General features: G+C 42.8%; 1 pseudogene; it reads right to left on the bottom strand.

The window, feature by feature from the left end:
- Positions 1-23,494: 23,494 nt before the first annotated feature.
- Positions 23,495-23,610, bottom strand: LOC136642686 (5S ribosomal RNA; annotated as a pseudogene).
- Between the last annotated feature and the right edge of the window lie 695 nt (positions 23,611-24,305).

The following is a 24,305-nucleotide window of genomic DNA, read 5'->3' as shown; positions in this document are numbered from 1 at the left end:
TCCCAATGTAGAGCCCAGCTCTGCCTACTCAGTAGACCTGACTTGCCAGTCTTCTGCTCCTTTATTCACTCTTCTCCTTTGGTGTCACCGCCAAACTGTGTCGCCCGGTGTGTTCCATGCCCCTTGCACCTCCTAGTGATACCACTGGTAACAGTCCCTTTTCAGCCAAGTACAATATCTTTTATAGTAATTGTCCCTTTTCACCCCACCACAACGTCTTTTCTAGTGGCTATTGCTGATGTTCTTCTGCATTGTTTCAGACTGCGAGCCCTTTTGGGACAGGGAGCCATTCGTTATTTGTGAACATTCTTATTGAAAAGCAGTAGATGATGATGTAATATATAATAATAATAAAATAGGACACCACCCCAACCACATTCATTGTAGCCACTTAGAACATCTACAGGGGACTCTGCTTCTACTTCAGTCTAATTCAGAAGAAACATTCCCTGTTTGTTGGAAGCTAAGCAGGGTCAGGCCTGGTTAGTATTTGGATGGGAGACCGCCTGGGAATACCGGGTGCTGTAGGCTTATACCATAGTCTTTCGAGACTGAAGGTTGCCAACCATTCCCTGTTTGTACTATTTCTAGGGACTGGATGTGGGTGCTGACATTACATCCTGCATTTCCAGTTTACAGAGTCCAGCTGCACTCACCTTGTCCTCCATGCATAGAGTCAATTGTCAGCTGGTTCTTCGTATATTTGGAAATTACATTTGTGCCTCTTTTTTGCTTTCTTTCTCAAAGTAAACTTAGCAAGTTTTGCAGAAAGAAAGCATTCTAAAGCCTCTTTATCTGCAAAGAACACGGATTTAGATTTGCAATTATTTACACTGGAAACCTTCCTATATGACTTACCCTTGGGGGAGCAGACTTGTAGGATACGTCTAAGTGTGCCGTCAAACTATTGTGTACACACTCCAAGATAAAATGGCTTAAGCATCATTTCCATGCCTGCATTCGGGCAGAGATTATTCCACAAATCGTTTTATTGTAATGAATAAATTAAGCAAAAAAAATCTTAATCTCCCTAGGCAATATGTGAAGGGGGGAAAAAATCAAATGAAGAAGTTAGTGACTTGTATATAAATGATTTGTCCAGCAACATGTGTGGCATTCTTGGATTTTATATTTTATGGCAGAGTTTCTTGGTGTGTGGCATTTAGGAATTTGTTTATTTACAGAGGGTATATGAAGAGTCACCTTGTTCTGCAAAATACTTGATATTTGCCTGTGATCATGGGTTAGGCAGGCAGGTTTAGAAGAAAAGTGAACGCTATTCTTTTGACAAAAATTTCCTTTCATGTTCAGAGATTGCGCACCTCCTACCATCTGTTCCTATCCCTACCATAATAGTTAGAATGCCTTCAAAGAGAAAAATGAATGAAAAAGAGACAAAAATGATCTGAAACACATTCTTTATTACCATGCTCTCTGGAATGGGGTGGTAATGGGTGCAAGGAGGAGGGTGGATCAGGCCTGGAAGGGGGCAGGATTGGCCAAATCCCGAGCCCCTTCCCAGGTCAATGCGGACTAATGCCAGAGATCAAGCACATGCTTGAGTTGACCCATGAGTTGACCCATAGCTACTGCTGGGGCTTACCCCAGGCAAGAGGACAAATATCCCCTTATGCAGAAGAGACCTCCACCAGCCAGCACCACTGTATCATTGCACAGGGATATAATTAGGATTGGGCTGTGAGACTTATTGTGTTTGAGATCTAAGAACCTGGGTACCAGAATCTGAGTGAGTGAACCCCAAAGGGATGCTAAGAAGTCTCCCTTTAACAAATAGGGACTTGATCCATTTATGTAGTTTTAATGTTTCTCTGTCATAGCTTTGTTACGTGAAAATCCCATTTTTCCTTAGTTGTGATTTTATATCTGGTTATGTTACTATGGACTAAAAAAATCATGCAGGCTGAACCTCAGCACATAGGCCAACAATCAGGTCAAGTCACAAGGTTACAACATCCACCTCTCTAGGGTCAAGAAGTCTGGCATAGTAAATCATTGCTTAAGTGTCCCCTATTGTTTTACATTACTGTATTCATTGTATTGTTGTAACTCAATCACTGCTTAAGTACTCTATGCAAATTTGAATTGCCTTCCTGGGTTGAAGCCAGCCATTAGCTGATAATCCTTTCAATGTTTTACATTTTCCAAGTACCCCACTGTGTGTAGTAAGCAAGCACATCCAGGTCAGCTCCAGGTCAGCAAAAACCCTTTTTAAGAGAGAGGCTGGCACATGCTCTCTCTCTCTCTGACCCCCCCCCCCCAAGGCAGAAGGTCCTCCTCCCAGGACTCTTCCCCCACCCCATCCAACTGCTCTACAAGAAAGGTAACTATCTGTGTCTGGAATCCTTTCCCTTCTTCCCCCCCTTTTTTCTCCCCTTCTCTCCCCATCTTTAGTCAGCAACTGGGTTTGGCAGATCAGAGACCCCTAAAATCCTTCCCTACAACCGTTCCCTTTCTAATTTCCTCGGATGCACCAAATACTTTTCACATGCAACCACCATAAAGCTAGGTACACTAGATGCAAGTACTAGGACCAAGACACATCATTCTTCCATGTGCACTATGTTTACCTGTGTGCTTTGTAATAAAAATATAATCTTTTATTAAAAGTTATCTTTCTCTCAGTCTCCTCCTTAAGCTAAAAGGAAATTTCTCTGCATTACGCTGTTTTGTTATCCAGCCTATGGTCCTGAAGTTTCCAATAAGGGCAGCAACTGTTACCCTGCACATGCCCAATCTCGTCTGATCTTGGAAGCTAAGCAGGGTCAGGTCTGGTTAGTACTTGGATAGGAGACCGCCTGGGAATACTGGGTGCTGTAGGCTTATACCATAGTCTTTCGAGACTGAAGGTTGCCAACCAATTATTCCTATATATAAAACAGCCCTTTTGGTAACAGCTTTCTTGAACCCTCTACTGCAGCCTTTCTCAATGTTTGTCCCCCACTCTACCACTTCACATGGTCCACCTATTGGAAGCACTGATCCAGTTTTTCTTTGCTCCTGGATGGAATGAAGAGACTAGGCACATACATACATGTATAAACAAAATTATACAAAATTATGCAGGGGATGGACAGAGTGGATAGGGAGATGCTCTTTACACTCTCACCATCTGAGAGTGTAACACCAGAACCAGGGGACATCCACTAAAATTGAGTGTTGGGAGAGTTAGAACAGACAAAAGAAAATATTTCTTTACTCAGTGTGTGGTTGGTCTGTGGAACTCTTTGCCACAGGATGTGGTGATGGCGACTGGCCTGGACGCCTTTAAAAGGGGATTGGACAATTTTCTGAAGGAAAAATCCATTACGGGGTACAAGCCATGATGTGTATGTGCAACCTCCTGATTTTAGAAATGGGTTATGTCAGAATGCCAGATGCAAGGGAGGGCACCAGGACATAGTTGGCAACCTTCAGTCTCGAAAAACTATGGTATTGCGCTCTGAAAGGTGGTTCTGGAACAGCGTCTAGTGTGGCTGAAAAGGCCGATTCGGGAATGACAATCCCTTCCACACTGGGAGCAAGTGCAGTCTGTCCCTGGCCTGTCTCCCTGGCTATGGGCCTTCCTTCTTTGCCTCTTAGCCTCAGACTGTTGGCCAAGTGTCTCTTCAAACTGGGAAAGGCCATGTTGCACAGCCTGCCTCCAAGCGGGCCGCTCAGAGGCCAGGGTTTCCCACTTGTTGAGGTCCACTCCTAAGGCCTTCAGATCCCTCTTGCAGATGTCCTTGTATCACAGCTGTGGTCTACCTGTAGGGCGCTTTCCTTGCACGAGTTCTCCATAGAGGAGATCCTTTGGGATCCGGCCATCATCCATTCTCACGACATGACCAGCGAGGTCTCTTGTTATCTGGTGTGCTCCCTGGGGCATTTGGTGGGCCGCTGTGAGATACAGGAAGCTGGACTAGATGGGCCTATGGCCTGATCCAGTGGGACTCTTCTTATGTCCTTATGATTCTAAGAGTTTAAGGATGTTTGCCAAGTTTGGGAAGTAAACAATCTCCATGAGACTGGAGTACTTGCTAGCCAACAAAAAAAAAAAAAAAAAAAAAAGAGAGAGAGAGCTGTACCTTTTACAGAATACTGCCTCTGCTCCAGCATTTCCAAACTGAATCTCTAAATCTTCATTCCAAACCTTTTGGGCACAAGAGTTCCACCTTTTAAGAACATAAGGAGAGCCCCACTGGATCAGACCAAAGGCCCCTCAGCTCCAGCTTCCTGCATCTCACAGTGGCCCACCAAGTGCCTCAGGGAGCATGCAAGACAACAAGATAACTGTATCTTGTTTCCACTCCCTTGCATCTGGCATTCTGAGGTAGCCTACTTCTAAAACCAGGAAGTTGCATATACCTATCATGGCTTGTAACCTGTGATGAACTTTTAATAAGGAAAAGCTGCCAGCTCTAGGAAAAGGGCTCACTCCCGCTTTGGAGAGTGGGAAAATCAGAGGCTGGCACACCTTTGGATGGGGGTAGCATACGGCATGCCGCCTTGGGCATCGGGAGGTTTTAGGCCAACCCTGCATCACAGATGTGAAAAAAATATTTGCATAATAAACTGATGCACATTCCAGATTGGGCAGATTCCACAACATGTATGCATCATGTGATAGATACTTTATACAGCTCTTATGATTCAAACACAGGAAACTGAACACACATGCATGAACGCACGTGGACGGACACATATGTTTCAGATTGGTTGCATAACCTCCTCAAATAGATTGTGGTCTTTTAAAATGGAAGCAAGCAACATGAAGCTGGCCAAACCTTAGGCATAGTAGTTAATATACATCAATTTATCACAGCTACAATAAAACAGAAATGTCATATTGAAGTTAACAGAAGGAGATAGCAGTAAAAAATAGCTGGCTCTTTCTCACTGGTCTTGCTTCAGAACTGCTCATTTATGCCCAATTCAGATATACAGTCATGATTTAGTATTTTATTAAACTGCTCTATAAATATATCTTTCCAGTCGAAATGTATGTCCCATGAGAAAAGCAGGTGGCTGTACAAGTATATATTATTTCACACTATTATATTAGGGGTCTCAACTGATTGCAGTTGATTAATCACCTGCCTGTTAACTCCTTAACGGATCACTTAATTACATTTAAGTGTAATTTGCATATTACCAAATCTTATCAACTCACTTTCGAGTTGGCGAAGGTCTGCAAGAACTTACAATTTAATAAACAGAAGCTACTACTCACTTGAGAATGAAAGTCCTTGTTTAATATTTTCTTATTCATTACCTCGTACTATAATATACCAAAATCAAAAGCAGGTTAAAAAAAAAAATGCTTAGCTTTCTGACTCATGGTTGAAAATTGCTCCCCCCCCCAATTAATCAACTAAAACTTCACTGATGAAATTGATTAAAGCTTGCAGCCCTATTATATACAGGGAGGTATACACAAGGTGCACACTAGAGATTTAATTAAAAGCAAGAGAAGGAGCCTTGAAATAAGGAAAGGCTTTTTTGTGCTGTCATGCCGAATCGGTACCACCTTTTGGGGGCTTGGGGCAAAAAGCCTGTGGGCACTCCCCTTGCACAGTGCTGTTTAAAAAGCATATGTGTGTGCATACCAGTTACCCCTGCTGTAATAAGATTTGTTCCTACTCCTGCCGCTCCTTCAGTCTATTGCCTAGTAAACATCCCCATATCATTGGTCATTGGGTATGAGCAGTGGCAGGAGCAGATCACCTTCCTTTTGCCCTGGAAGTTGGTTTATTCTCCAGTTTCCAGGTGCCCTCCATGCCCGCCTGCTATTGCTTCTCCCATAGCACCACCTCATAAGCATCTTCAGCCATGGCTTACCAACCGCCCAATCCAGGCCAGTGGAGCGCAGACTGTATATTCTGCAAGGGGAGGGGGTGGTCCAGAGGCTGTCTCAAGGTAAGGAAAGCTTTGCTCCTTTACCCTGTGGCAAGACACTGTTGCCCTAATGGGTCTTGTCCTATCTGCTCCAGCTATTTTGCTGGCACTAGTTTTAGGAGAGTAAGGGAAAGGGGACAGGGAACAGGATTAGGATCTGACACATGCCGGTGCCACCAAGGTCCATCCCTTCCTTCTCCCATCCCACCTCCTGCTCACCACCTTCCCACTAAGAAATTTCCTTTTCCCTCCCCATCCATGGCTCATTCTGCCCACCTCACCATTCCTTCCCACCCCCCCCCCCACCGGCTTAGCTGCCAGAGATAGCCAGCAGTGGCCCTTTGGCATTGCCATTTGCAGTAGTGAACTCAAAATGGTTGCTGGTGGTTCACACAGTATGGGGTGGGTGGAACGGGGCAGTGGAAGGGTGGGAAGGAGGGCAGATCGGACCTAGAAAAGGGAACGGGTTTGACAGCAGCAGCCCCTGCCAATCCTAATCCCCTGGGCCTGATCTGTCTTCATTGGTCAATGTGGACTTGCACCAGCTATAGAGGTGGTATGGGTCCGAGTTGACCCATGGTGGCTCCTGGGGCTTAGCCTGGGGGAAAGGAACAAATGTTTCCTTACCTCAAGGAGGTCTCAAAGTGCCAAAAGTCCCTGACAGGATAAAGTGGAAACTGTGTTGGTGCTGCTGCTTTGACATGTGAGGGGGTTACATAGGATTGGGCTGTCTGTCCATTGAATTCAGTGGAATTTAGTTCTGTGTAGACATGCATAGGATTTCACTGTTATGTATTTTCAGATGCTCTGCATGAAAAGAATATGATAACATACACTGTGACACAAATATGATAAGAAACAAGTATTTTGCAGGAAGACCACTAGTGGCAGATTTTGCAATGCATGGTGTACTGGGTTCAGAATATGAATTACCTGTGTTAGGAGTTACATACCCCATTATGAACTGGGCCCAAATAAGTTATCTGTACAATACCAACCAGTATTAATTTATCCCTTTGCATTCCTATATTTCTTGCTTTTGCTCTCTTGACTTTCCTGTTTCACTATGTGTGTGTTGATTCCACAACAGTTAAGGTTACAATCACCACAAATTCTTTTTCTATTTTTTTATTTAAAAAAAATTATAATCCACTTTTCTTACCCAAAGGGCAGCCCAAGATGATGGACAATTGATAAAACATGAAAACGGATTGCTCCAACAAAACACCACATTGTAAATAAACAAAACACACTCGACAAATCACCAAAGTCTATTTTTATTTTAATTCTGCATTGTCTTTTGTAATGCTCTTATTTTGGTTGGTAATTGCTTTGTACTAATGCCTGTTTCAAAGGACACCAATATTACAAAAATGTTCCGTTGCGTTGCAGTTTTTCCGTATCGTGTTGGAAATAAAAACAAACGTCTTCCTTAAAGCATCGTTTATGTAGTCTGCAGCTTCTGATATTGTGCACATTGAGATCTATTTCCCATTAACGGCAGTAAAATAATCATCCATTTTTTGCATAATTTCATAAATTTGATGTATATCTCTGTCCTGATTTTAGCAAGTTTCAAGAAGGCCTGCAATTTTCTGACTCATTTTGCTCGCCGGTGCCTAATACATCATATTAGTGTATAAATCAGCAATACCACTGGCTGAAATATTGTATTAAATTGTGTCACACTTCAGAGTCTTTGAAATCCCTCATTAACCTTTTGGTTACACGGCTCATTAGATTTAAAAGTAAACTTGTCCTTTCTGACTTTCATCACATGTCATCATCAGAATCATGGCTTTAGGCCACACTTAAGAAAGTGTTTCTTGTTAATTGCCTGATCCACTTAATAGCTAGGTCTAGCACTTTCCCCCCAAGATCTCTTCCTGTTCTTGCTCTGGTACCTTACTTTGCATTGAATTTCAGTATTATTTCCTGTGCCTTGTTGTACCTCTAGCCCAGCCATTTTCAACCACTGTGCTGTGGCACACTGGTATGCTACGGATAGTCTGCAGGTGTGCCATGGGAGTTGGGAGGAGGATCATTTGTTAGTAGGGTCACTTGGGGATGTGAGTCGCTTGCTGGCAATGCGATGTGCCTTGTCAGTCGTCCAAAAACCGATGGTGTGCCTTGACCATTTATCGCCTTGTCAGTGTGCTTTGAGATTAAAAAGGTTGAAAATCACTGCTTTAGCCTTTGGATCTGCATATGCTTCAACAGAAGCAGTTATACCTATTGACTTAAATGGTGGTTGGTATGTCTGTTTTTTTTTGAGACTGTAGGGTTGTAGATCCCAACTAGAGGGTTTCTGTATCTTTACATGGTAAGGTGATATGCAATATAATAGTTATATAGTAAGATGTGCAATATATTCTACTGGCCCAGTTATGGGCAAACATAACTGGAAAAATGAATAATTGTTTACAACTCAGCTGAAGTCCCCCACATTGTATATACTGATAGTTACATTTTTTGCTCTCTCCTGCAACCAGCATAATGATAAACATGTGGGCAGCACAACCAGCCCAAAACGATAACATAACTGCTAGGCTATGAACTGGGACTGGTTATATGGGACATATCTTGCCAGTACTTAAATAGTTTCATTTGTGGGCTCAATTATCTAGTTGTTACCTGAGTAGTCCAAACCAGTCAGCAGATCTAACAATCCACTGCCATAAGTCCTGTTATGATGATGCAAAAGTACTACATACTCTGGAACCTCTAGCATAAACAGCTGGAGGCTCCAAGTACCTGACAGTGGATCTTGGACAGCAACCATAGCAGGTATGGTGCAAAGGGGGAAGGCAGGAAGGATCAGACTGCAGCACACTGGTTGAAAATCACTGTTCTAGAGGGTAGGATGGGCTCTGATCGTTATGGGCTCTTCTTCCTGTTGGTGGCAGCCTGCAGAAAGGCTTTTACCCCTGAGAATAAGGCACTTCTTTCTCTCTTCTTTCCCTCTTTTCCTTGATCCCTCTCCTCTTGAGCTTCTGTCCCCTATTTCAGTCCTTTGCTTCCTCCTTGCCTTCTTCTGTTCCAGTGTTCTCACCTCTTTCCTTTTGACTGCTTCTGTTAGCCCCCTTTCTTTCCCCAAGTCTCAGCCCTTTTTTCTCCTGTGCATTCTCCTCTTCCTTTTCCCTCTGTTGCTTTCCCCCATTTTAGCCATCTTAAAGGGCTCCTGCACCTGGTTTAGCCCTCACCGGTGGAGATGCACTGATAGCCTCTTTCCTGTTTCCAGGCACCATAAAGTGCTTTGTGACGGCGTGAAGACTGCTTGTGACGGCGCAAAGGCCAGAGCCTCCCCATGTGCACCAGTACAATGCTACTGAACCAGGTAAGTCCAGTGCTGTGCAGTGCAGGAGTGGGAAAGGTAGGGGGAGGGGAATGAAATGGGACAAGGTGGCAGCAACAGGGGCAGGGTGTGGGCAGATCAGACCTGAGAGGGGGCAGGATCAGTGGTGCCAGCACATCTTATCATATACTCTTTCCTGGGGCTGATCTGCCTATACAGCTCAAAACATACTTGCATCAGTGATACTGCTTCCGCAGGTCTGAGTTGACCCAAAGTAGCTTCTGGGGCTTAGCCCAGGGCAAAGAGACAAATTAGGTTAGGAGAATTTAGTTAGAATTGGGCTACCCAACACCTGGGTTTTTTTTCATGCTGCTAGTGACATTGTATTCATAATCTCAGAAGATGGACTAAGGAATAAATGTGAATAAATAATCAAGCAGGTTAGCATTACTGGACAAAGTAGTACAGAATTCTTGACTCTGACATTGTAATTACAAAACTTCAGAGTTCAAGTGTCCGGTGGTGTAGCTAATGATCAAGTAGCCCGGTGCCAAGCTCAAAATGTTGCTCCAGAAGTGATGTCACAACCGGAAGTGACATCATACCCAGGCTTTTTTAAAAAGTGAAAATTGGGAGGAACCACCTCCTCCCCCCAGCAGCTCACCACCCACTTGCTCTGTTGCCTCCGCCCCAATCAGTAGCATAGTTAAGGCATCTATCTGCAACTTGGGGTCAAAGAAGATTTTGTAACCTCCCCTGCATGACAAAATCAAATTTAATTGAGTAAATAAATAAAAAGTTATTGGTTCCATGCTGTATCATAATAACATCTCATTGGCACTCAAGTCTCATAGGTCAGTTTGGAGTTAAGCAAATCCACTTTTTGTTCCACAAGGCAGTTGTGTTTTCATTTTCTGTTTAATTGGTCATAACGTTTGATAGCAAACAGATATTCCAGTGCAGTTTGTTTCATTGACTTCTGCATTAAATTACCTTTCCAATGATATATAACATGATGGTATTATTCATACATACCAAGATTTTCACAATTTGGTCACTAGCGTCAAGCTCCGCTTGTTGCCCCCCTAAACCTTGATGCCCAGTGCAACTGCTACCCTCTTAACTACACCACTGCATGTGTCTGAAATATAAATGGCCCATGCACATCACTAAGGCTCATCTCAGAGATCTAGTAAATGCTTCCACTTCCATAAATGATCGCTGCAGTATGCCTGGATCTGAGAGACGCATCTGATTTATTAAACATTTATGGAGAAAACATTTGAATTTATGCACTGGGCAATAATACAGTTGACCATTGGATGCCACTGTTACTGTTCAGAGGAGATAAAGCTGAAAGAGAGCTATCTCTGATGAAAATATTATTCTTAGACAAGAAGATTTTGGAAATGAATTTCTGGGATTCATGTTCAGTTTTCCTTGGTGCTGCTTTTTTTGGCTTCTTCTGCAGTGACAGTAAAAAAGAAAAGAAAATCAAAGGAGGCTATAGAGCAATTCATCAAAGGGAAGACACATTCAGTGGATAATATGCTTTGTGTATCCAGATTAATCAGGACCTAACCTAAAAACCAGTTAAGTGCATTCAGTTAAGAATTTATTGACCAGATTATTGATGCATTTTTCTATTACAAAACCAATTTTCACACAAGAGTTCAATCAAAGCCAGCTGAGTTTTAAAGAGTATGAATGTGAATGACTATTTTATGGAACCAGTCAGCTTGAAGAGAAAGCAGTCATGTGTTTTGTTTTGTTTTTTTGCAAAGGACGAGGGGAAATGATTAGAAAACAATTGATTTAATGAACACAAAAATTTTTCTGTTCTTAAAAAAAAAATAGCTATGCAGAAATAGTTATACCAGAAAATGCATATATGCCTCATACCAGATTTTTTGCTCTTAAGTAAGGACCAAGCTTCATACAGGCAAAGAGTATATACTTATACTCCTCCCCCCCACCACATTTTGCAGATACCACTTTTGCATAACTACTGTAAGGCACCATCATTATTTCATACATGCCTGTTACATAAATATCCTTTGGCACCATAAAGCTCCACAAAGCAGGTGTTTTATATCCTATAAATTCTCAATTATTCTAAAAAAGAGATAACCGTCCAGTTCTGCAAACCCCAGCAGCCTCCTGTAACATATCATTTTATAATTTATAGTGTGCTTGATGACCCTCATTGAGTCCTTCATCTCAAGATGTTTTCCCTAATTGTCACTCACACAGTGCTGCAATTCGTTTTAGAATCCTTAGGTGGAGAAGCACAATTGCACCTATATTTTACTAGGCTGGACTTCAGGGGCATTTATGGAACAGGAATGCATAACATCAGGTGCATTTCTCAGCAGTCAGGCACTTCAAGGAAATTAAAAAAACAAAAACAAAGTCAGTTAAGTGCCTGAAGGGGACTTAGAAGGGGAGCATAAGGAATCTGGGTTGAGGTGTGTGTGTGGGGGGGGGGGAGTATGAACTTGTTTCAACATATTTTGGTCACATGCAACAGTATGATTCTGCTACAGATACCATTTCATACTTATACCTCCCTCCTATTTGAATTGGGAGACCTGTTTATCAGTTCAGTAGAATGAAGACATAAAGCTTTATTTTTATTTTTTTCCTGAATTGTGCCACCTTAGACTGCAGGTAGGAGATGGTGGTGTAGCTAATGATTGAGTAGATCGGTGCTGTGTTCAAAATGATGCCCCGGAAGTGATGTCACAACCAGAAGTGATGTCAAGCCCAGGCTTTTAAAAAAGTGAATATCGTGGAAAACCCATCTCTTTCCCCCAGTAGCTCACCACCCACTTGCTCTGCCACCTCCCCCCCCCCCCCCAGCCACTGGCATAGCTAAGGCACCTATCTGCTATCTGGAGCCAAAGATTTTGTAGCCCCCACTCCACAACAAAAATCAAATTTAATTAAATAAATAATAAAAAGTGACCCATATTGGTTAGAGACACTGTCCTGGGATAAAGAGGGATGGTTATTTGCCCACTGCTAAATATAAGAGGAGCACCACTTAAAAAAGTGCCTCTTTACCCAGTTAGCAGAGGTAACTGTATTGTGATACATGGAAATGAGAGCTGAATCATTTTAACACCTTATTGGTTCCATGCTGTATCATAATAACATCTCATTGGCTTTCAGAACCATCAGTCTCATAGGTCAGTTTTGAGTTAAAGAAATCCACTTTTTGTTCCATAAGGCAGTTGTGTTTTCATTTTCTGATTAATCGACCATAACTTTTGATAGAGTACAAATGTGGTTTGATTCATTGCATTCTGCATTAAATTACCTTACCAATGATGTATAACATGGTGGCATTATTCATACATACCAGGGTTTTCACATTTTTGGCCACTAGTGTCAAGCTCAGCTTGTTGTCCCCCTAAAGCTTATTGCCCAGTACTATGGCTACCCCCTGCACTCCCTTAGCTATGCCACTGGTAGGAGGTTGCAGGTTTGAATGCACCCTTCTCTGCATATAGAAAACTAGCATGACAGGGAGAACAACTCTGTCTAGCTGATTTCTAACATGCTATTTTACTGTGTAGCATAGTAGTTTCCAACCTTTAGGAGCCTCAGTGGACCACTGAGGGAAAAATTCGAATCATCGTGTACCACATGCAACCACCACCCCATTCCCTGTGCACACAAAAATTCAATTAAATTTGTAATAATTACAGAAGATTTCATAGACATTTATTAGATTTGACGATTTGGGGGTTGCTGCTTTTGTTGCCAGCTGCAGCTGTAGATGGTCTGTTCTCCGCCCTCTCTGGTGGTCCATGGGGAAGCGCTCACTTGGCAAGATGTGGGAAGTGATCAAAGGCGATTTTTTCCCCCCTGAGACTTTGAGGGTGCCCTGCAGATAAGAATTTTCAGGGTCTCGCAGACCAGGGGTTGAGAACCAGTGATATAGCGGATGTTTTTTTTCTTCATGAGGGAACATTCAAAGATACACTTTTCACCTCCCATCCCTAAGTAGTTCACCTAGGAAAGAGCTTGCCACCTGATTCTGCTGGGTGAAAATACTGGCTGAGCATTCCTCACTCCTTATTAATGATGGGCACCATAGTGGTCTTCTAGGAGTCTTTGGCATAGATGAAGACAAATAGAGAGGAACAAGCAGGAAAACTCTTGGCCTTTGCAGAGAAATCAATGGAGAGCAGAAGAGGTTACACAAATGAGAAGCAACTCAGAAATGTCTTCACTGGAGTGATGGTCCTTTATACTCATGTAAGCGATACTCCCCCCCCCCCCAACCAAAGGGACGAGAAAACTATTTGCTTAGAGTACAATTGTGAGCTCACGTTTGTGGGTTTTCTTGAGCCAATTGTAGGGCACAGGATGCTGAACTAGATGGGCTTTGGCCTGATACAGGAGAGATCGTTTCATGTTCGTGTGAGCACAGAAGTATATGGCTAAAATATCACTGCAATAATTTTTTCATCCTGATTGTCCTGTGGTATAATTTTGAACAATCCAAACCCACATTTTATTGCAACAATATGCATTGTCCAGGGAAACCTGAAAGACAAATGACGATAATATTATTGGTTCGTACATTTCCTTTCTGTGTTGTACATGGATCAGAGAGAGCAAGCATTTTGTATAACTCTTTGTTTTCCTAGCCTATAAACTGCCATTACACAGGCAGTGAACTGCTAAACCTAATGGCTGTGAAATAAACAGTAAATAAATAGCAAACTATTGGAGTCTTCTGTTTCCTACAAAGCTAAGGGGAACTATTAACGGTTGCCTGTAACTCATGGAGATGCCTTAACGTACACCTGAGAGGTAGAAGTCTGGTGAAAGGATCATTGTGTCTTATGTTGAAATAAGTCAGGATGAAGAGCCCATAGCTCAGTGATAGACCATGTGCCTTGCTTCCATAATGTACCAGGTTCCACATCAGCATTGCTGATTAAAACTGTCATGCCCACTGAACCTTATTAATAGGGTTTCATATTGCACCCTGCCAGAGCTCTTAACATACACACATGCTGCTTCCAAGTTAATATGCTTACTTAGCCAAACTGCTATGGCAAGCTTTAAAAGTTAAAGCAGAATATCGTTTCATCGTAATAACCAGCTTTTTTGCAGGCTGTAAACACAAAAGAATACCTCTTATTATTGCATCATTTAACTCCTGGATCGAGTGGCATCATAAGAACATAAGTATTGCTGGATCAAGCCAAAGGCCCATTTAGTCTAGCTTCCTGTATCTCACAATGGTCTATCAGATGCCTCAGGGACCACTTAAGACAACAAGCTACCTGTATCCTGTTGCTATTCCCTTACATCTGATATTCAGTCTATCTCTAAAACCCAGATGTTGCATATATTTATCTTGGCTTATAAACTGTGATGGACTTTTCTTCAGTAAATTTGTCCAATCAGTGGCGTGCAAATAGGGGGCTGAGGGGCTATGGCCCCAGGTGCCAAGCTGCAGGGGGGTAATAGAGGCCACCTTCCAATTTTTAAATCTTGGCTTTTAAAAAAAAAAATAATACCATCATGTTATATATCATTTGCTGCATAATTTAATGCTGAATGCAATGAAACAAACTGCATTGAAACATCTCTATTCTACCAAATGTTATAGCCAAAAAATCTGAAAGGAAAACACAACTGCCATATATAATAAAAAGTAGATTACACTGGGATTACCACTGGGAATAAATAGCTTTTTGCAAGCATCCAGAAACCAAATGTATTCTTCATAAATGTATGTATGTTTTGCCTTTCTTCTGTATTACAACAAAACCGCTTTTGTATGTATGATAGACCACAAACATACCTTGTTGGACATCCCTTCCCTGTTTTGATTTGGGTTACGATATCTAATGTTCACTACATATGTGAATCTATTATATATAAGTTCAATAAAAGAAAATGTCCACTGCCTGCGCTTTTTCTCTGGTCATTATTATTCATTTCTATCATGACTATTACTGAAAATATTTCTGTCATGGGGAAGGTGCCAAAAGTTTATGGGCCCTGGGTGCCAAATAACCTTCGTAGGCCACCGTGTCCAATACCCCTTTAAAGGCATCTAGGCCAGGTGCCATCACAACATCCTGTGGCAAAGAGTTGCACAAATTAATTATCCACTGGTAAACTCGCCTACCAGTAAATTTGAGCGGATGTCCCTGGTTCTGGTGTTATGCAAAAGGGAAGAGAACTTCCTTTTATCCATTCCATCAACAATTTTATATGCCTCAGTCATGTCCGTCCGTCCCCCAGATGCTTTTTTCTAGACCAGGAGTGGGCAAACATTTTGGCAGGAGGGCCACGTCATCTTTCTGACACTGTCAGAGGTTGGGAAAAAAGAATTTATTTACATTTCAAATTTGAATAAATTTTCATAAATGAACACATTAGTGATGGAACTTATATGAATGAATGAATTTTACTGAGCTTATTTATAATACACATGAGAACTATAATACAAGCATGTACGTAGAACCACATGAGAACTATGAACTGTTTGCCATACACCTCTTGCACAGTGAATACATACAGAACAAGCCAGAAACCCATGGAGTCATTGTTCAGAGGCAGTGGGGGGGGGGGGGGGGTTAAAAAAAATTCCCAGGGAAAAGCAGAAAACATATGGAGACTGTATAAGGTCTTGCTCTAACTCGGCCGGCAGCTGGCGTTTGGCAGTTGTAGGCCAGCACAGGCTCAAAAGAACTTAAGAACAGCCCCATTGGATCAGGCCATAGGCCCATCTAGTCCACCTTCCTGTATCTCACAGCAGCCCACCAAATGCCCCAGGGAGCACACCAGATAACAAGAGACCTGCATCCTGGTGGCCTCCCTTTCATCTGACAGCCCATTTCTAAAATCAGGAGGTTGCATATGCACATCATGGCTTGTAACCCGTAATGGATTTTTCCTCCAGAAACTTGTCCAATCCCCTTTTAAAGGCATCCAGGCCAGACGCCATCACCACATCCTGTGGCAAGGAGTTCCACAGACCAACCACACACTGAGTAAAGAAATATGTTCTTTTGTCTGCCCTAACTCTCCCAACACTCAGTTTTAGTGGATGTCCCCTGGTTCTGGTGTTATGTGAGAGTGTAAAGAGCATCTCTCTATCCACTTTATCCTTCCCGTGCATAATTCTGTATGTCTCAATCATGTCCCCAATGTCTCAATCATCTCCCCAACAGTCTCCGACAGGCCACATGCTCATTGGAGACTGGGGCTCCCTATGGGCCGGATTGAGGGACCCTGAGGGCTGCAAATGGCCCCTGGGCTGGGGTTTGCCCACCCCTGTTCTAGACTCAAAACCCTGTAGCCCTTCCTTGTAAGGTAGGGCTCTCAGCCCATTAATCAAAATGATTAATTTTGTTTGCTCTCTTCTACACTGATTCCTGTTCCACTATATTCTATATTGTTGTGTGGAGGGAGGGGGAGCAACAGAAAGTTGTGTTCCAGAGGACTAAAACTCTGGGGTAAAATGCTTTCTTTTATTGTAGTTCCTTGGCATTCCTCTAAATCCTACAGGAGTCTTAAGATCTCCTTGTATTCTTCTTTGGCCCCCAGGCCATAACTGAAGAATTTAGAAAGACGAGTCTAGCTACCAGCTTGCATTGCTTTAGAATTATGTTAATTTGTTTTATCAGCAGTTTCTCTGTCATCACACAAGCTCTCTGATTTATAGTTTATCATAAGGCAGCCCTCACAAGAGATCCCCTAATGGGATGATAATAAATTCAGAGATCCTTGAATGGTGATTGAGGTTCATTGCAGATTGCAAGAGAGGGCTGATCGGAGCAGATGACTGTGCTTTTCTGTACAGCTACACTGACAACTGGCTGCAAGTCAAAATTAATTTAATAACTCGGTTCTTATGAAACCCACGGGACCAAATGCAGAAGGAACGAATTGCAAATTAAATGTAAATAAATGCTTCTAATGAGTTGGTAAATTGCCTGCATTTTGCCCTCTTATATCCAGCAGCCACAACTTTCTTTTTAAAGAGTTGACTTAGCTGTTGTGGAAAGAACCCAGTGCAGTATTAATACATGATTCTTATTACTCATCTGTCCCCTTTCCCCACTTCTGTACCTCTCATATCTAGTCATAATCAAAGTCCATTTGCAGTTTCATGCTTTATTATTGAAGAAGGTCTCCACTCAGGGCTGTTCTAAATTTCCATAAAAATGTAATGAATCTCGAGTTTATATTAAAGTGTTCACAAGATGACAAGTTACGATCATTGTGAAGTTGGCTACAGGAGACTCAGATTTATTAATAGTAGCAGGAAGTCTTGGTATCCTGCTGCTTCATTAATCATTTTTTCTTCAGATGTATGCCAGATTTTAATTTTAAAAATTGAGATTTTTTTTTTTTTGGCCTACTGGTTAATCAGTCTGCAGTCTCCCAACAGTTGAAGCAACCATCAATGATGGCAGTAGTGTAGCAAGAGGGGTGCAGGGAGCAGTTCACCCTGGGTGACACATTCTGGGGGTGACAGGCACACCACCTGAGCCCTTGCCAAGTGGAGATCCATGCCGTTTTTTAGCAGCAGACGGGCCCTCCCGCCCCAGCCTCCGCAATGACATCATGGTGTCACTTTCGAACCACTTCGCTGTGCTGCATGTTGTTTTAGGTGAGTAAGGGGGATGCCATGAGGTTCAGGGGGGTGACACCCATCCTGGGTGGCATCTGCACTGGAAATGCCACTGAATGATGGTCAAGAGGAATTCAGCTAATGGTGGGGGAAATGGGATATAACTCTGAGCACTTTCCTTGCATTCAGATGGTCCCAGGTCCAATCATTTGCATTGGTATAGACCAGCTATTTTCAATATTTTTAAGCTAATGGCCCACTAACAAGATGCTAAAATTGTAGAGGCACAAAACCAGTTTTTAAATTACATTAAATTATTACATTACAATTAATAAATGCACTTAAGGATCCAATCCTATCCAATTTTCCAGTGCTGGTGCAGTTGTGCCAATGGGGCATGCTCGGCATCCTGTGGTGGGGAGTAGTCTTGGAGGCCTCCTCAAGGTATGGAAACATTTATTCCCTTACCTCGGGGCTGCATGGCGGCTGCACCGGTGCTGGAAAGTTGGATAGGATTGGGCCCTAAGTTAATTAATAATTTAATCTTAATAATTTAATTAAATTATTACAAATTATTTATTATTTATTAATTATTAATTAATTAATTACCTTGCAATTAAAGAAATTCACACCAATAAACTTGTAATCAAACTTGAATAGAACTTTCTCATAGTTACCTTGAGGAACTCTAATTAGAAAGGGAAGAGGGATGTGGTTTCTGGAAAGAAGGAAACATGTTTGAAAGTAGGGTGGTCAAATTTTAGTGTAGAGAAGGCCGGATGAAAACCAGGGGGGAGGAAAGAATGCAAGGAAAAGGATTACGACCTTTGGAAAGTGGGGATGAGTGAGGGTAGGGATGGGAAGGTAGGTGGTAAATGTGATAATGAGATGGGAGAGGAATGTGTTCTGAATGTGAGAAAGAGTGGGGTGAGAGGGAGAAGAGGAGAATGAAGTGCAAATTGCCTTTTTGTGTATGGGAGAGAGAGACAGTAAATAATGCCCTTACTATAGGGGAGGCAATGCACGGAAGGTCACTTTGCAGCCATGTTGCAGGCAGACACAGACAAACCTGTGCCAACCGTGCCAAGGGAGTCTTTTGATCGAGACATTCCATTGCTTTACAATCAGTTGAAGTTCTCTCCTTCCCCCCCCCCCCCAAAAAAAAAAAAACTGCATAAAACAGCAGCAGGCAAACAGTGGCATGTGCAGAATTTGGAGAAGGGACACAATCCATCTATTTGCCTGTCCAAGCCTCAGTGACATGAACTAGAAATATGCCAGCTGTTCTGATCCCTTTGGAAGAGAAAAGCCAGCCAGTGACCCTTGAGCGGACTCCCTCTTCGCTTGCTCATTTATTTTTTACCTGCTGTCCGCCAGGCTTCTCTGACTGCCCAATCAACATGCAGGAGAGGCCACAGCCATCTCATTCTTAAAGCAGCAGGTTCTGCTTTGCAAAATGCAAACCTGGTCGCATCTTTTACTTGGGCTGCTGTGCGAGGCTCAGGGCAGCAGCATCTTCTCCCACGCAGCTGCTGTCTGTCTCTTCTGGCCTCGTGGCACACCTGGCACCCATTTGCAGAACACCAGTGTTCCATGGCACAGCGGTTGAAAACCGCTGGTATAGACAATACTGAGACATATAGACCTGTGTTCTGACTCTGAAACTCTTGTCTGTAATGGTGGCATACACCTTCACTATGAGCAAGAGATAGTGCTGGATCAAGGCAGCGCAAATCTGAGAAGAGGAAAGGGATGGGATGGGCTTGGAAAGAAGGAACAGGATCCTGGCAGAAATCACTGCCACCAGGATCCACCCTTTTCCCATGACACTCCCCTTCCTCTGACTTACCAGTATTGGTGCAGCCTGGGCTCTGCTGTGGCAGGTGTATGGAGCTGCTGCTCTTTGAGACAGCAGCTGTGTCTGGCTCGGTAGTGGCCTGATTTTCTTGCTGTCATTGGGCCTTTAACAGCAGTGTATCTCCCAATACATTGTCCCGTACAAAAAGGTCCATAAGACTGGGCTGTAAGATTGGGGAAGAAATAAAGGGGCAAAACCCTCTTGAGGGACCACTGAGTCCTCAACATCTGCTCAGTGATGATGATCCCTGATACTGGCCTTGAATGGATCATACATCCATTATTTACAGTTGTAAATAATAGCAAAATTAATTGATCAGTGCTGTGAGAATTGGCTCCCAGTTTGTTTCCAGGCACAATTCAGAGTTATAATTTTAATACTTAAAACTGTCTGAGTCTGAAGTACCTGAAAGACCATCTCCTGCTCTCTAAATCTGCCCAGTAGCTGAGTTGTTCCTAGGAAGTCTTCTCTAGGTGCCCTTGCTATTGGAATCCCTTTGTCACTACGACCCAAAGCCTGTAGGCACAGAGGTGGATTCAGGGATCAGCAGGGATCCCTCCTGAGGTACCACTGGGTCCTCCACATCTGACCTGTGTTGATATGATGATCCCTGATACTGGCCCAGAATGGTTCATACACCCATTATTCACACTTGTACAGTTATATTGACAACTGGCAGTGAGTCAAGATAAATTTCATAACTCTGTTTTAAATGGAGTCAAAGCCTAGACAGAAAAAGCTGAGGGCAGCTGGGAAGTGGAGTACAAGAAGATAAATTCTAGTCCTGGCACTGGGTGTTCCCTCGTCTCCAGATAGATGAGCAGATGGAGAGATAAGAAAGATGAGAAGATGGCCAGCGGAGAGGAAGCACAGCCAGGCTGTCAGAATTCCTAGTGATGATGGGAGACTGAGAAGCAACACAGGCTATACTGGGACAGGTTAGGAAGGGAGGCAGGGGGGCGGTTTTGCCTTGCATTGGGGCCAGCATAAGCCTCCTGAGTGATGTAGTCTGAACATGCCCACAAGCACTTGGCAGAGGGGACCAGCACAGTAGGAGGTCTAATGGCTAGAGTTGGTGAAGAGTTTCGAAAGGTGGGGTCACTGAGCCCCTGTTCCGAAAGCAGAAACTTCCACTGACTCCCTGTTGTGGTAATAAATATTACATTATAAAGCCTCAATCACATTAATATTTGATGGTGGGAATTAGAATGCAAAGGGAGAAATTGAAAGTAAAGCCATGTGAGTGGTATTTGTCGCCACCCGTGAGAAATGCGTGTGAACCCTCTTGTTCAATATTGGCAGCCCCTCTCTGACCACGAGTTTTCATTCTCCGAACAAAGGGAACATTCTAATCAATGAGGTGCTTACCACTACCTTGTGAAAGATTAAAGCTGCAGATGTGCCTTGAGACTTAGAATCCAGTAACGATATTAAAATCCAATTATCACGGAGACGCACTTCCCATTTCCCTTTTCAAAATAAAAATGACTAGTTGGAGGGTCTGAGAAAATAATTGCACTACCTTGGAAAACCTTGGCTGTGCCAGAGATGAAATATGACAGGGGACGCTGCTTTAAATGCTCATGAGGCAGCAGCTGTGGTTTTGTTATAACTTTACTGTGTGAAATGAATCCCTATGTATGTTTTGTCGGGCCCATACGTGACATCCTTTGTGAAGGGGGGGGAGAAGGAATCAAAAATAATATCTTCCTATTACACTGTGCATTTGCTAGAGGGGCGATGGATTCCAAAGCCAGCATACTGCAGTAATGGGGAGTTTAACTGCTACATTGCTACTCCTGCTATAGGCAGTGCTGTGTCCAGGATCGACACCGCTAGTTATGTAAGTGGCACCTTTCTAGACTCTTCTTTACAATACAGCTGTTTGTTTTTTCAACGTCTGACTTGTGGCATGGCTCTTCTCTGAATATCCTGACACTTTCTCTCTAGAGAGATATCTGTGAGCAGAAATAATAATAATTGTCACCTCCAGGTAGCACTAACAGGATCCTTACACATTAATTTTATTTTGAGCTACAGATACTCAGGCAGACCTACATGACATACGCTGGAATGCAAAGCGTGCGCAATGCAGCATTGTTCCTTGAGCAATTAAACCATTTCCGAGCAAGCCTTCTACTAAGGGTGAATGGGCTGAGAGAAGAACTTGGAGTGCTGATGCACTGTTTGAGCACCATGGTATCAAACTGGAGATGCAGGTCATTTTTTTTCAGCTGCTGTATGCTGTGACATGAAATAAAATCTAGCCGGAGATGGCTGCCTTCCACAGTTCATTTGCAAATGTATGTATGCACAATTATGCCTAATTACCTAAAGTGGAGAGAAAAGGGAGGCAGACGATGATTGCATCACAATAACAGGCATTTAGTTATTATGCAGAAGTCAGGGTTCTTTTTCAAGCTCTACCTGAACACGCTAACCATATTTTATATGTATGCTGGAACATTCTTCATTTCAGACATGGGGGCTTCAGGCTTATAGCCAGCAATGTCGTGCCAAGAGAAGGTCAGTTGAGGGTACAGTGTGTGCGGAAAGGCATCATAAGTCAACATGAAACCGCATTAATCTAAATACAAACAGATTAGTAAGTTTAAATGAAAGGGCTTTTCTCACTCTTTTTATTTTTATTTTTCATGTTTATAGCATTTTAAAGTGAAACACAGACAGCTGCTTTGTCCTGAACCAGACCCTTCCAACATTTAGCTTAGTATTGTCTATATACACCAGTGATTTTCAGAGTTTTTCTTTTCACAGTTCATTGACCTCTATGGTTTTCTCTATGGACACCTTTCACATCATCTGAATCCACCATGATTGCTTACTGCAAGATGTCTCCAACATTCAGAAGTGTTTTCTTTGGATAGTAAGATAAAGCACTCAGGATCAGATAGGAGTCGTGTCTCTCTATATATATACTGTATATATATAAACTCATTTTTCTTCTCCCACTCAGAGCTAGGGATAGCTCAGTGACACACTCCCTGAGGCAACTGGATAGTTGCCTCCTCTGGTACTTTAGAGAGCTGGTCCCTTCGTGCAAGCTCCCTGCTTTTTTCTGGCTTTCTTAGAACAGAACAGAGGCAACCTTGCCTGCTGCCTCTCTAGTGACCACTGATGCAGGCACCCTGACTTTTTTTTTCATTGGAAGCCAATTGCCCTGCTTGTTTTTTATTGGAAACCACCCACAACTGTAGTGAATCAACTGCTAGCTGCTTCCCTGTGTATTGTAGTGTGTGTGTGTGTGTGTGTGTGTGTGTGTGTGTGTGTGTGTGTGTGTGTGTGTGAGAGAGAGAGAGAGAGAGAGAGAGAGAGAGAGAGAGAGAATTGTTTAACTCACTAACTGTACTGGAATAGAAAGGAATGGTGCAGAAAGTCAAGGTACTTTTTCTTTTTATTTGTTGGATCCTTGTGCTTTGATTTTTTTATTTGTTGGGTCTGGTGAGGCTCTGCCCTGGCTGCACATCCCAGCTATGCTCTTCGACAGGGGCCTACAAACTAATGGGCACTGAGAAAATCATTTCAGGCATGGTGCAGCAGTGGTGATGAAGTCTAACCATTCCACCCTGGTGCCTTCTGTCTTCACACCTGATCTTTGCAGCAACTGTGCCGGTAGCAGCTTCCCCATGGAAATCGGGGCACAGAGCCTTGGGGTGATCAGTGGTGGAAGTAACTGCCCAGTGCAAGTTGCTGCAAGGACTGGGTAAAAAGATCGGGATGGCGGGGCAGAATAGTAAGGCTTTGCCACCGCTCTGCCTGAGACTATTTTCTCGGTGTGCCATGGGCCGTAGTTTGGAGGCCCTGCTCTGGTATAAGCCTACAGCACCCGGTATTCCCAAGCGGTCTCCCATCCAAGTACTAACCAGGCCTGACCCTGCTTAGCTTCCAAGATCAGACGAGATCAGGCATGTGCAGGGTAACAGTCTAGGAGATGCAATTTAATGAAAAAGTCGGGATCACCTCACCTACTTCTTGATCTGAGGCTATTTAGACCATAAATATATAATCGATAGAAACATGTCATTCTATCATACTCAAGTAACACAATTATCTCTTTGTTGTCTTCACAGATTCATGATGCCTATCAGCTAAATTTGCAGAGGGTTTTTTTGGTCAGACTTATTAACTCTGTGTGTGTATGTGTCTGTGTGCGTGAGTGAAAAGAATTCTGAAAATTATGTCACAACATTTTTCAAAAGCAGTTACATTAAGCATGCATCAGTATTGTGCCCCTTGTTCAATATTCCTAATGAGATGAGAATATGCAGCTATTCACCATTATTCGTAAGAACAAATTTGTTGCCCAGAGGCCATGGTATTACGGAACACAGAATGAGGCATTAACACAGATTTATAGTCTCTCCTATAACCTTTAACGCAGTATTTTATTACTAAGAGCTCTGTAGGAAGTGCTTGTGGAATATGCAAAAAGCATTTTAGGTACTTTTTATGGCTTTAAAATGTTGCATATTGCTTAGGCATAAACAATAATCAAGCAGCCCCAATTTACATGGGAGTGTGCCCATGCATTACCGCAAAAGAGCAATATATCATAAAAGAAAATTTATGGGAGTTATTTTATTTTCTAATTTTCCCTCACTTAATGCGCATTGTTTCTTAAATCA

This window comes from Tiliqua scincoides, chromosome 2 (genome assembly GCF_035046505.1).
Source record: "Tiliqua scincoides isolate rTilSci1 chromosome 2, rTilSci1.hap2, whole genome shotgun sequence".
Taxonomy (NCBI): Eukaryota; Metazoa; Chordata; class Lepidosauria; order Squamata; family Scincidae; genus Tiliqua; species Tiliqua scincoides.
Note: the sequence above shows the minus strand (reverse complement) of the source record. Positions and strands in the feature narration are given on the sequence as shown.